Consider the following 14,615-nt stretch of genomic DNA (forward strand, 5'->3'; position numbering starts at 1 on the left):
TAGTATGATCACACAACCCATGTTTTTAAACAGTACATTACACTATATCTCAAAGGTGCTGAGATGTAGAATAGCACGATATTTCCAGGGAGTACCAAGAAGGTCAAGGAGGTACTTGCTTAAAGCAGAATGTGTGTGTATGTGTGTATATATATATATATATGTATGTATATATGTATATATATATGTATATATATGTATATATATATGTATATATATATATATATATATGTAATGTGTGTGTCTGCTCTCTGTATTTATGATATTGCTTAGTCTTTGTTTCTGAGAAAGTAATTACTTGAGACACAGTAGATTTATGCTTTATTGTTTTGCACCCAACATAAGACTCTAAATTCCTCAAACACAGAGATTGATTGATTTTTTTCATAAGTACTTCTCACTAGGATTGAATGAAATATAAATTCCTTTTTTCCCCTTTCACTTATTTGGATACATTCATCCTTTTTTTAATAACAGTTTCTAATTTTTGTTAAGAAATCACTCCTCTCCTCTTAATCCATGAGCTTTGTAGAGCTAACATCATGCCCAGGGGAGATATAGGAACCAGCCTGGAAAATCAGACCATCACATACCTCTGAACACAGACAGATTTGTTTCATCGATGGCATATGACACAATCATGATCAATGAGAATCACTCTTGGGTTTATGGGGGTATATCTGGAGGAAAGAATTACTCTTCCGGCTCAGATTTATGAGAAGAGGATGCAAAGCGGGAGTTATTGTCAATCATCTTGCCACCGCATTTTGGCAACGATCCTTATTCTGCCTAAGTATAAAAGTAATCATGAAGGAAAATATATGACATTACTTTAGTCTTAAGTGTGGATAGTAACTGAAACAAATGTTTCTTGTTTAAGCTAGTTTGAGTATGACTTTCTGTTAGCTTAATATGAAAGACTGAAAGGCTCCTGAACAATACACTGATATATATATAATGGTACTATGGTAAGCAGCTTCTGACATGACCCCATATTAGTTTTCTGTGGCAGCTGTAACAAATGACCACAGACTTGGTGGCATAAAACAACAGAAAACTATTATTTCACAGTTCTGGAGGCCACGAGTCCAGAATCAGTATCACTGGGCCAAAATCAAGTCAGCAGTGCTGTACCCCTCTAGAGGCTCTAGGGAAGAATGCATTCCTTGCTTCTTCCAGCTTTGGTTGGCTGTTGACATTCCTTGGCTTGTGGCTGCACTACCCCAATTCTGAAGGTCAGCATCTTCAGATCACTCTATGCGCCATCTTCATATCCTCTTTTCCTTTCTATGTATAAATTTCCCTCTGGCTCCCTTTATAAGGATGTATGTATTGTTTTTAGGGTTCACCCAGATAATCCAGGACAATCATCCCATTTCAGGATCCTTAATCACATCTGCAAAAGTTCTTATTTTGCCACATAAAGTAACATTCACAAGTTCTAGAAATTAGGACACAGATATCTTTGGGGGAGGGCATTTTTCAACCTACCACAGATCCCAATGATGCCCACTTCCCAGTAGTCATACTCTTGTGTGATGCCCTCCCCTGAGTGGGGGCTGGACCTAGTACCTTGCTTCCAATGAATAGAATATGGCAAATTTGATGTGATGTCACTTATGTGATTAGTTTATAAAACTGTTTGACTTCCATCTTGCTAGCCTTCTCCCTCTCCATTTCTTTCTTGGCTTACATACTCTGATGAAATAAGCTGCCATGTTGGATAGGCCCATGTGGCAAGGAACTGAGGGAAGTCTCTGACCAATAGCCACTGAGAATCTGAAGCTCTCAGTCCAACAGCACATATGGAACTGAATCTTACCAACAGCTAAGTGAATAACCTTAGAAACAGAATATTTCCCTAGTTGAGTCTTTTGATGAATACAGTCTATCCAACATGTTCATTGTAGCTTGTGAGAAACCGTGAAGGACTCTGCCAGCCCATTCCCAGATTCCTAACTCACAAAAATTATAAGATGATAAATGTTGTCTTAAGCCACTAAATTTTGAAATAATTTGTTAAGCAGTAATAACAAGGCACTAAGTAAATATCCACTGAATAAAATGATAAGTGAATGAGGCTCGTAAGTGTTAACAGTTGGTCTATGCGTGGTAGAAAACAGGTAAGAACAAGAAAGGTGTGATCTGGAAAAGATTCAGTCCAGTAATCAATCAACAATAATTTGTAAATCTCACAGAGATGGTACACTGTTCTGTGTTACTGAATGAACAAATTTTATCTGGGTATAAATTAAAATATCTACTATAGAGTATATCGCCATGAAACCTTTGATCAACTTAGAAAAAAGTCACAAAAGTTATTGATTCTGTGTTTTTTTGATAATTATGCCAATGTGCTCTTTACTCCTTTTATTTTCTGAAAATCTGTGTGACTGTCAGCTATTGCTATATAAAAAATAACCACAAAAATTTCAGTGACAAACAACAATAAGTATTTATTTTGCTTACACATCTGTAGTTTGAATGGGTGGGTGAAGAATCAGTTGATCTAGATAAATTTCAGTTGAGCAGCTCTCATTCACGGGTTAAGAATAGATCTGATCTATGAACGTCTTTTCCACCTCCTGGAATCAGGTGGGCTTGCCAGGACACATATATTCTCTCCATGGCAGTGGCAAGAGGACAAGCAAAAGCATTCAACGGCTCTTAAGTAGAGCTGCCAAGTAAAATACAGGGTGCCCAGTTAAATTTGAAATTCAGATAAGCAACAAGTATTTTTTAGCATAAGTACATCTCATGCAATGTTTGGGACATCCTTATACTCAACTAAATTATTTCTTATCTGAATTTCAAATTTAACTGGACATCCTGTATTTTTATTTGCAATATCTGGCAACCCTAATCTTAAGACACAGGTATGGAACTGGCAAAGAAAGCCACATGGCAGAGCCCAAAGCAAAGGGTCTGGTACATATAAGCCATGGAAAGGAGAGAGTGAATATTTTGAACAACAATCTACCACAATTTGTTAAGCCCTGCAATAAAAGCAATAGAACATAAGTTAGATATTTTAAACTTTTTTCTTATTTAGTTTTCAAAAACCCATGTCAACAATATAAAATAATATCATCAATTCCATAGACCATAAAATAAAATCAGTCTCATTATCTTTGTTCTCATGTTTTACACTAAAGGTAATACACAAATATTTCCCAATAATATGCCAGTTAAAGTTAAATACCCATTTCCTAAAATAATAGTATTTTTTAGTTTCAATTCCTCCATGCATAATTTTGTGCCTGTTTGTATTAAAACAATTCTGTGCTTATCTGAATACTTTTTTTTTATCATACCTTGGCTACAGTGCAAACTTCTGTTTAATCTCTGCGTTAGAGAATTCATTTCAAGCACAGCTCCAAACATGTTTATGTATTAGAAGTTTTTAATACATTTTTTTAAAATACTTTTTTTGAGTAGTTTTAAATTCAAGGATAATTTAGGGGAAAATACAGAGATTTCCTATATACCCCCCCTACCCCGACACATGCATAGCCTCTCTATCAGCATCCCCTACCAGAATGGTACATTTGTTGCAATTGATCAACCTATATTGACACATTATAATCCCAAAGTCCACAGTTTACCTTATGGTTCACTCTTGTTGTACATTCTACGGGTTTGATCAAATGTGTAATGACATGTATTTCATCATTATGGTATCATACAGAGTATTTTCCCTGCCCTAAAAATTCTCTGTGATCTACCTATTCATTCTCCCCTTCCCCTTCAACCTCTGGCAACCATTGATCTTTTTACTGTCTCCATAGTTTGTTTTGTTTTTTATCCAGAATGTCATATAGCTGGAATCATAAGTATGTAACTTTCTCAGATTGGCTTCTTTCATTTACCAATATGCATTTAAGTTTCCTCCATGTATATCCATGACTTGATAGCTCATTATTTTTAGCACTGAATAACATTTCATTGTCTGGAGGGTCACAGTTTATTTATCCATTCATCTACTGAAGGACATCTTAGTTGCTTCCAAGTTCTGGCAATTATGAATTAAGCTGTTATATACATTGATGTTCAGGTTTCTGTGTGGGCACGGGGTTTCAAATCATTTGGGTAAATGTCAAGGAGTGTGATTGCTGGATATGGTAAGAGTATGTTCGTTTTGTAAGAAATGACCAAACTGTCTTCTAAAGCGGCTGCTCCACTTTCATTCCCACCAGCAATGAATGAGAAATCCTGTCACTTCATACCCTCGTTAACATTTGCTGTTGTCAGTATTCCAGATTTTGGCAATTCTAATAGGCGTGTAGTAGTATCTCATTGTTGAGAGTTCTTCGTATATTTTGGATAACAGTCCTAATCAGATTATGTCTTTTGAAAATCTTTTCTTCCAGCCTGTGGCTTGTCTTCTCATGCTCTTGATACTGTCTTTCACAGAACAGAAGTTTTTAAGTTTAATGAAGTCCAGTGTATTAATCATTTCTTTTATGAATCATGACTGATGTTGTATCTAAAAAGGCATCACAATACCCAAGGTCATCTAGGTTTTCTCCTCTGTTATCTTCTAGGTGTTTTATAGTTTTTCAGTTTACATTTAGGAATGTGGTCCATTTTGAGTTAATTTTTGTGAAGCGTCTGTGTCTAGATTTTTTTTTTTTTTGCATTTGGATGTTCAGTTGTTCCAGCACCATTTGTTAAAAAGACTATCTTTGCTCCATTGCATTACCTTTGATCCTTTGTCGAAGATCAGTTAACAATATTTAAGTGGGTCTATCTCTGAACTCTCTATTCTGTTCTTTTGATCTATCAATATTTGTCTATTCTCTCACCAACAGCACACTGTCTTGATTACTGCAGCTTTATAGTAAGTCTTGAAATCAAGTGGTATCAGTCCTTCTTCAATATTGTGTTGGCTATTCTGGGTCTTTGCCTCCACTTTAGAATTAGTTTGTTGATATCCACAAAATAACCTGATAAGATTTTGTTTGGGAATGCATTGAATCTATATATTAAGTTGGGAAGGACTGAGAAATTTTTTTAAAGTATGTTTTTCTATGCATTATTTTATAAAATCAGAAGCCCTTAAATCATCTCTGGTAATTTTGATCCAATAACAGAGTTATTTCACACTCTGAATTAATGGATTATTTTCTCTTGTCCTAGTTTGTATGTAATTTGTGCCTACACAGTTCCTGCTACATGCTCTGGCATGACATATTTTTAAAACTACAAGGTGAAGCATTATTAATATTACCTCAAAGCAGGAATCATTCAGAAGCAAACAGATAAGCAAGAACAGATAAGCATATCTTGACTTTGAATGAGAAAACTATTGTGAGAGGTATATAGCCTTTTGGATGCTTTATATGCATCTATTCACTCCTTTATTCACTACTGAGTGTACATGCATTTCTTAAGTACCTATAACATAATAGACATTGCACTAGATGCTGAGAATAAAAAATGAAGAAGTCACCAATCTTTTAAAATAATATAATAATATGTTTTTTTTCTGAGTACAAGATAATATGCCACACAATTTGCATACATTGTTTCCTGTAATCATCACTGCAAACCAGATAAACTGGGAGTTTTATTTCTCATTAAACTAGTTAAGAAACTGAGGGCTATGAGGCTGGACTTGCCAATGATTGTAAGTTAATGACACACGGGACCAGAATTTAAACCCCAATTTTTTTCCCTTCTGGAAGCCATGTGTTTTACCCTAAGTTCACTGTCTGGTAAGAGAAACTTTTATGAATGTAGAAGATAGAATTGCACAGGGTTTGAGAACATGTGCTTTAGAGTCAAATAAACCCAGGTTTAAGTTTTGATTGACACAGACTGTACAATCCTGGGCAAGTTATTTAGAATTCCAATGTTCAGTTTATTTGCAAGGGGGGAAAATGGAAAAAATAGCACTGATATCACAAGCTTCTTAACTAGCATCATGCCTGGAACAGCCCAGTAGGCACTCAGTAAATCTTTCTGGATAGATGTAACAAAGCATATTAAACATTTTTCACACTCTTCCCAGACCATAATCAGTACTTAATAAATGTCAAATTCCTGAAATTCCCCTGACTACTGGAGTTCTGATGTCTAGTAGGTTCCTGCTTCTTTTTCTTTTTCTTTTTCTTTTTTTTTTTTTGTTACATATTCCTCCACTTTTTAATAATGGCTAGTTTCCATCCTGTAGTGGCTAGAACTCTCATATTAACTTATCTAAATTAACAAAAAAAAAATTAGTGAACCTCTGCTTTATAGAAACATGTGATTAATTGTGTTATACAGGAAACACTGCTTTCACTGATTTTGTCATATCACATTTAATCCACACAGCAATTTCAGGAGGACACTGGGTTTCATAATATTTAATAAGAAACATAAAATATTAGCTTGGCTTTATCCTCTGACTCCTCACCATAATAATCAAACTCAGTAATAGTTCATGGACCTGTGAATTTTATAAAATATGGGAATCTGGTTGTGTTTACACAAAGCAGATCAAAATACCAAAGACTAGATGGTCTGATTCAATTTTTCATACCTGGGTAATCATCTTGAATTGCCTTAGTTGTAATGTAGGGGTCTGTACTAATTGTCAAGTATACTCGGGTCGGAGAGAATGATCATTTTTACATTAATTTTGCCTGGTAATTTGCTTCACCTATCACTGCTTTATTTCCCCAAGTAATCAGGCTACATTCTACTTAAAGAAAATTCCCAAACACAGCCTTTGCAATCTGGTTGCTTTTATTAACCACTACTGGGCTAGAGGAAAGCAGAGGCATACTTGTTTGAAGGAATTCTGTGCTATTCATCAATATGGAGTACTTTTTTAAAAGGTAGGATCTCAAACTTAATATTATTTGGTCTAGGAACTCAATTTTAAGTCATATTAGGTCTAAGATGTAATATAAGCTTGGAAGCAGTATAAAATAGCTTTGGACTCAGAGTTATTCGATTTGAATCCTATGTCCTTCCCCTGTTAGCAGCATGACCTTGGGAATTTACTTGTGATCCTAACTTTTGTCATCTCTAAATAAAGATGATAATATCTCTTTTTCCAGACTGTTGTAAGGATAAGATAATGTATGATAAATGTTTAGCACAGAGCCAGCATAATACAAGGTACTCAGGTGAAGGTATCTAGTGGGCAATTTAATACATGGCCATGGAGCTCAGGAGCAAAGTTGGAGCTATAGAAATAGAGAATTGAGAGTCACTACTATATAGATAGTAATATATAAAAATGCCCTCACATTTGAAAAAAAGGTAGTTCATTTTGAAGACCAGGGCTTTTAGTACATCCGAAGATGCCAGTCAAATGAAAGGTTCATCACTAGTTATAACATCAGTATAATCAATCATGTTTTGAGTCCCAGGCCCTGTAATGAGAAAGAAAGCTAAGACTTTAGAAACCTAGAATGACAAGCCAGTGTTTCTGGCTGTCTGTTCAGTGGCATGTCCATGCTGATTTCAAACTAAATAATCATCACTCTATTGGTGAGTCCGATGATGCTTTTATCACAGCAGGATAAATTCCCCTTGTCAAAATTGGCACCTCTTATGCAAATGAAATTTGAAGGATTCATTAGCTAAATGGTAATTGGAGTAGCTTGCATTAAAGAAATGATATACAAAATTTCTATCAAGAAAAATCGCTTCATTTTTACAATAACCTTTAAAAGGTTTCTCAGAAAATGATAAATAAATCAAGATTTTAGAATTATTTTATAGATATTTAATGCATTCACAGCTGATACTCTGTTCATGATGCATTTTAACATGCATTCCTTTGCTAGTCATTGTCTTTGGTTACAATATACTTCTTATAGTGCTAACAGGAAAGGCATTAGGCATTATTTGAAGGTATAGCATTGTACTGTCAATGAAAAAAAATGTAAAATCAACAAGGTTTTACTGGAAGAAAATTTAAGGTTTCCTAATCATCCCAGGTAGATTTGATCAATCCCTTATATGTACAGCAATAACATCTATCACTGACCTTACTCATTCAATGAGTTTGAAAGTATTTCTTTCATTTTCCAGAAAAGTTTGTATTGAATTGATATTTTTTTCCTTAAATATTTGTTATAATTTATCGGTGAAATCATCTGAGTCTGGAGCTTTATTTGTGCTAAATTTTAATTTTAAGTGAGTTTCTAATAGTATATAGTTGAGTCTGGCTTTTTTTTTAACCATTGAAATAATCTTTATCTCTAAACTGGGGTATTTAAATCATTTACATTCAATGTGATTTCTGAGATAGCTAAGTTCATCATCTTGCTATTTGTTTTCTGTTTGTCCCATTTCTCCCTGTTCCTTTCTTCTGTGTTCTTCTGGAGTCGCTGGGCAATTTTTAAGGTTCCTTTTTATTTCTCTTATTATCTTATTAGCTGTAAATTTAAAAAAATATTTTAGTGATTGCATTACAGTTTAGAGTATATATCCTTAATTTATTACAGTACACTCCAAGTGATATTATATTACTTCATGCATATTATAAAAATCTAAGAATAGTATACTCTTATTTCTCTCTTTCTGGCCTAAATGCTATTGTTGCCACACATTTTACTTACAGATATGTAATAAAACCCACAATGCATTGTTATTACTTTTGTTTCAACAGTTAATATCCTTTAAAGAGATTTAATAAGAAAACAGTCATATATTTACCCACATGGTTACCCTTCCCAGTGCTGTTCATTCATTTATGTAGATCCAGATTTTTAACTTGTATCATTTTTGTTTTGCCCAAAGGACTTCTGTTAATATTTCTTGTGCTGTGAGTCAGCTGGTAATGAATTCTTTCAGCTTTTGTATGTCTGAAGGTGCATTTATTTCACCTTCATGTTTAAAATATATTTTTGCTGGGTACAGAATTCTAGATTGACTTTTTTTTTAATTTCCATACTTTCAAGATGTTGCTATATTTTTTTCACACACACTATTTTCAAGGAGAAATCTGCTGTCATCCTTAAATTTGTTCCTTGGTATGAAATGTGTCTTTTTTTCCTCTGGCTGATCTTACAATTTTCTTGTCATTGCAGGTTTTGAGGAATTTGATCATGATATGCCTTGGTTTAGTTTTCCTCATGGTTCTTGTTTTGGAGATTCATTGAGATTGGATCTATAGACTTACCTCCCTTCTCTTCGCTTTAGGAACTCTGCATTTGCATATTGTGCTGCTTGAAGTTGTCCCAACAGCCCACTGATGCTCTTTTCATTTACTTTGGCATTCTTTTGACTTTGGTCTTTTTTATATCTTCCATGTCTCTACTTAACTTTTTGAACATATGGAGTATAGTTATAATAATTTTCTTAGGCGTTCTTTGTCTACTAATATCTGTGTGTATTTTGGGTTCATTTCAATTTTGGATTATTCTCATTGTGGGTCATGTTTTCTTGCTTTCTTTCATACCTGATAATATTTGATTGGGTGCATACATTGTGAATTTTACTTTTTTATGTGCCAGATATTTTTGTCCTCATAAACATCCTTGAGGTTTATTGTGAAATATAGCTTAGTTACTTAAAAACAATTTGATTCTTTTGAATCTTCCCTTTATAATTTGTTAATTACTCTCCACTATTAAAGAAAGACTTTCTTGACTTCTCTACCAATGCCCTGTAAGTTTTTCCATTTAGGCTGGTGGAAAGAGGTACTATTCCCAGTCCTGCATGAATATAGAGGCAATGTTCCATTTTTTCTCCAGCCTCAAGTCGTTTTTTCACATGCATGTACTGATCACTTCATGATTGGATACTTGAGAGGGATCTTCTGTAAATTTCAAAGGTTTTTCTTCATGCAGCTCTCTGGTATTCTGTCAAGCCTGTTGGTTTTCTTGAACTAACTACTCATCTTTTCAACTCAAGGAGTCAGCTGGTTTTTACCTGAATTCCCTCTCCCTCAGCTGGAGCCTGAAACTCTCTCAAGGCACTAAGCTTAGGAAATCATAGGGCTTATCTCATTTGTTTCTTGTCTTTCATGGGTAAAGTTTTGTAACTTAATTCCAGTGTATTAAAAACAATTTTTCCATATAGTTGTCTCTTTTTTTTTTTTTTTTTTTTTTCGGTATGCAGGCCTCTCACTGTTGTGGCCTCTCCCGTTGCGGAGCACAGGCTCCGGATGTGCAGGCTCAGCAGCCATGGCTCACGGGCCCAGCCGCTCTGCGGCATGTGGGATCTTCCTGGACCGGGGCATGAACCTGTGTCCCTTGCATCAGCAGGCGGACTCTCAACCACTGCGCCACCAGGGAAGCCCTCAAGGTTGTTTTTTACTTGAATAGAAGTCCAGATCCTGTTACTTCATCATATTAGATTTTAATTTAGATGTGAATATAGTGTCTTATATTTTCTTCCATGTTCTTTACCATTATGCTATACTACATTATTGCAGTTTTTCTCTTATAGGGGAATTATAAAGGATATAAAATATACAAGGGGTACTAAGGATGTAGATGGTGAGCTCACATCTCACTGAAAGAATAGAGAAAGTTGATAGTTGTAAGGAGAGGTGAGGGAAAGAAAATTGATAGAAGGCTAAAGGCTGGATATGCCACTGAAGAGAGGGAGCCAGAAATCCAATGAGGGATGAACAGACAGTTGCCAAGCAAAATACCCACAGCCAAGTTGTAGTTGGACAGAACAAACCTCTAGTAAGCCAAGCTTTATGGCTCCAGCAAACACTGTAGTATAGAAGCAGGAACAGAGCAGAGAAAGTAAAATGTGAGGATAATGTAGGGCTCGGTACTGGAATGCAAAGAGAGGGGTGGGTCGGGGCGAGAGAAGATGTTGACAATAGAAGTAAAATAATTCAGGTAGCTGGGTTGGCAACAAAAAATACCATTTGACCATAAGGGGACTCATTTAATCCTTTAGGAAAACAATATTCTAAAATAGCAATATGCATGGAAAACAATTTTTGTGCTTGAGAGGAAGCAGTGCAAGAGACGACAGGTGAGGATAGTTTAAGTTTGGACAGTACCGAGGGAACTCAGGGATAGAACTTTATTCCATTATTTGTGGCACATGGCTGATTAGAAGTGGAAATAAAGGTTAATAGAGGCAAAGGGTAATTGACCATGAGACCAAGTGTCTGAAAGATAGTAAATGCATTGAAAGGAATGATATTTTTGAGCCAGATGCTGTAGAATTCCAGGCAGAGTGACACTACCAGGAGGGAGCTAGTGTGGATGCTTCCCCAGAGCTGAAGAGCAGAGGGAAGATGGTGGGGAAGTGAGGAGTTGGTGCCAGGCCAAATCTTATTGTGATCTTTCTAGCCCAATCATATGCAATTACAAAGCTTTTCCTTGCAGGCCTCATGGGAGGAAGCTGCCTTCTCCACACCAGACTTGGTGCATAGCCTGTGCATTGCAGTCTTGGAGGGAGTTTTAGTCAAGGACTCAAGCCCCACCCCCGTCCCTGGGCCAGCCAGACATGCTCATATACATATCTGTACTCCTAATTCAGGCACCTCCATTCAGTTCAGAGGCCTCCTTATTGAGGGCCTTGGTGGAGGTACTTTTCTCCACTTAACTTAGTACCTTTCCACTCCCATCCCGTACCAGCACCCCCTGCCACTACCGCGCACACAGGTCTATAAAAAGGCAGTGACCTTCTGTCCAGGGTCCTACACAGTAAGAAGATTCCCCTGCTTGTGCTAATCCACCTGACTTGCCCGGTGCGTTCCACAGAAAGAAATGGAACACCGAGGAGCCAGGGCTACTTCTTGCCTCTTGCTTGCTGTGTCACAGTTAAGTGAATGAAAGCTTGAAAGTTATTTTCAATTTGCCTCATTACCCTAATTGTGCATCTTGGTATCTGGTTCCTCACCAGTCAGGGACTAAAAAATGAACGATTTTCAAACTAAAATTAAATTACTTCAAGCTCCATAGGACCAGTTGCAAAAGATAAGCCTAAACATATGAAACTCTGCTAGTAACAATGAAATAATGTTAAATTGTCCTGGTACAAAGTTTTACACATCACATGAAGATGTTTTTCCTCTATGAGTTTCTGCAAACTGGATAAAAGTCAGAAAACTAGTTAGTGAGGGTAATCATGGCATTCTTAGTAACCAATGCATAATGTCACAATTATATCAATTAAGCAAAAACTGATGCTGATTCTGTCATGATAGAATATGTGACTGATATTAAAACTGTTCTTTGAAGATCAGAAACTTACTAATTTTATATAATTTACAGTGTTGAACTCAGTGTGTAAACCATGACAGGCACACAGTAAACATTTGTGATTTCCAACTAAATTAAATACTTAGGCTATTGTTTTATTTTGTTTTGTTTTAAATTTGATTTTGTCATCCATATGTCATTCAATCATTTATGCATTTTCTTCAAATGCTTTTTAATGTCTCCTACATACCAGCTACTTTACGAAGCCCTAAGATAAAAAGCTGAAAAATACATGGTTTCTGATCTCAATGAAATAGCAGTATTTATACAATTCTAGCTCTCTTCTGAAGACCATCACTCAGCGTTGATAAGATCACTTCTAATGAGACTGTACTAAAATCTCAAGAGGAAAATAAGCAACTTTTAAACATCAAATGCAATGGAGATAGCTGATTGTGAATGCTGTATAATAAAGAAAAAATAATAAATAGGGTTATTCCTTAAAGATTCTTAGAGCACAGCAGAAAGACAAATATTCTTAGATTTTTTTTTACATCTGTGCAGGATTTTCTCCATTCTGTTTGTTTTTCTACCAGTATCATGCCTTGTCTCCAAAACATTTACTGTAGATGTAAAAATCTAAGTAAAAAGTTTCTTCCCCATTTTCTTCCTCTCTTCTTCTCTCCCTGCCTCCCTCTTTTTCTGCTTTCCTTCTTTTTTTCTTTCATAATCATACAGGATTATCTCAGTAGAAAATATAGCAAGAAATTTGTTAGGTAAACACTTGACCTAGATAGGCCTCTTTACGTGTGGTGCAGTGGCTTAAAATTGGGAAAAGTGCACTAAAAATATAAGCTATTTAAATTCACATAGGATGTCCTCTTAGACATGCTTAATGATTTGCTTGATTCTAATTGCAGTACAAGAATAAGATGAGTGCCCGGACCTCAAATCAAAAGGCAAAATTGTCTACACTTTTAAAAAATACACTACGTTTTTTCTTTTGGCATTTTGGAGCTAGAAAACAAAAATAATCTCATAGGCAAAAGAAAAATTGATTAAAACATTTTGAGAATACCATTTATATATGTTTACCATGTCACATACACAGCACTTACTTAAGAAAAAACATTTGGGGGGTATTAAAAGCAAAGAAAAAAGCCTGTAGTCAAAATGGATTCTAAGGAAGAAACAAACCTTTTGACCAACAGTTATCACAGTTATCTCACCACTTAGGAAAATAATATATCCTTGCTAAATATTCTAGGGCTAAAACCTAGGTTTAAATTATAGCTCTAGATTTAGGGATGCTGCAAACAAAATCATCCGTTCCAGAGAATAAAGAAAATTCACTTATTCTTCTTTCTCCCTCCTTCTTTCCCTCTCTTTAATCTTTTCTTCCTTCTTTCCCACTCTTTTATTCCCCCCAAAATGTGACTACTTATTATACAGAAGAGTAGGTACTGAGGTGATAGAAATAAATAAGACAGATTTCTTCTCTCTAGAAGATCAGCTGCAAAAGAGAAGCTTAAAAATATGAAATTGGTACAATATATCATAGTGTGTGTCATAATGGAGGTTTTATCAAAGTGCAATGAGAACACAAGATCTACAATCTGTTTTTCTGCCTGGGGGTATCAGAAAAGGATTCAGAGGGAATATGAAATTTGAGTTGGATCAGGAAAGTTGAAGGAAATTTTTTGCAAATTACCGTTACCCCTAGTTTTATCCATATGTCACCAGGGTCCAGGGCAAGGAAGAAGTGCTCACCAAATGCCTCTGGGATCTTGACTCTTCTCTGTCTCAAACTTTAGCTTCTCTTATTTTATGAAAACAGGAGAACAGATGTTAACGGAGCCCTGCCCAAGGCAGTAAATCCAGCAGAGTCCCTCGGAGGCAGTCCCAGCAAAGAGATGGACAGGAGAGAGCTCTCTGACAAATACCAATGACTTCATGGCAGCCTGTCAAGCTTCTGCATCCATCAGAAAATAGGAAGCATAGACACACAGGAACACATATGAAAGATCATGGGCCAAGGAGCAGGGTAGAGAAAATGATCAACATCACAAAAGAGTGAAAGAGGTAATATATAAGGATAATAATGCCTTACATTTGCATGGCAGTTCAGAATTTCGTATCTCTTTCATATACAACATTTTCTTTAAGCCTCACAGCAAATCTGTAAGACAAACAAGGAAAATATTAACTTTTCTATTTGACAGTTGAGGAAATTGAGGCTCCAACAAGTTAAATGAGTTGCCAAAGGTCACACAGCTTAGTTTCCTAACTGTTAGTCCAGGATTTCTCTTGTTTCTTGTAGTCTGATTGTGGCATTTGTCTGGGGGTATTCATGCTGTTGCTATGAGTGAAAAAACCATGCTCCAGGAATCATGGTTTCCAAATTTGATTCTCATTTCTGCCATTCATTCTCCTCATAATAAAGAAATAATAGTAATAAACAAACAAAAGGTCACTATTCTTTCTGATTACAGGGAG

The sequence above is a fragment of the Mesoplodon bidens genome, assembly GCF_964165515.1.
Source record: "Mesoplodon bidens genome assembly, chromosome: 2".
NCBI lineage: Eukaryota > Metazoa > Chordata > Mammalia > Artiodactyla > Ziphiidae > Mesoplodon > Mesoplodon bidens.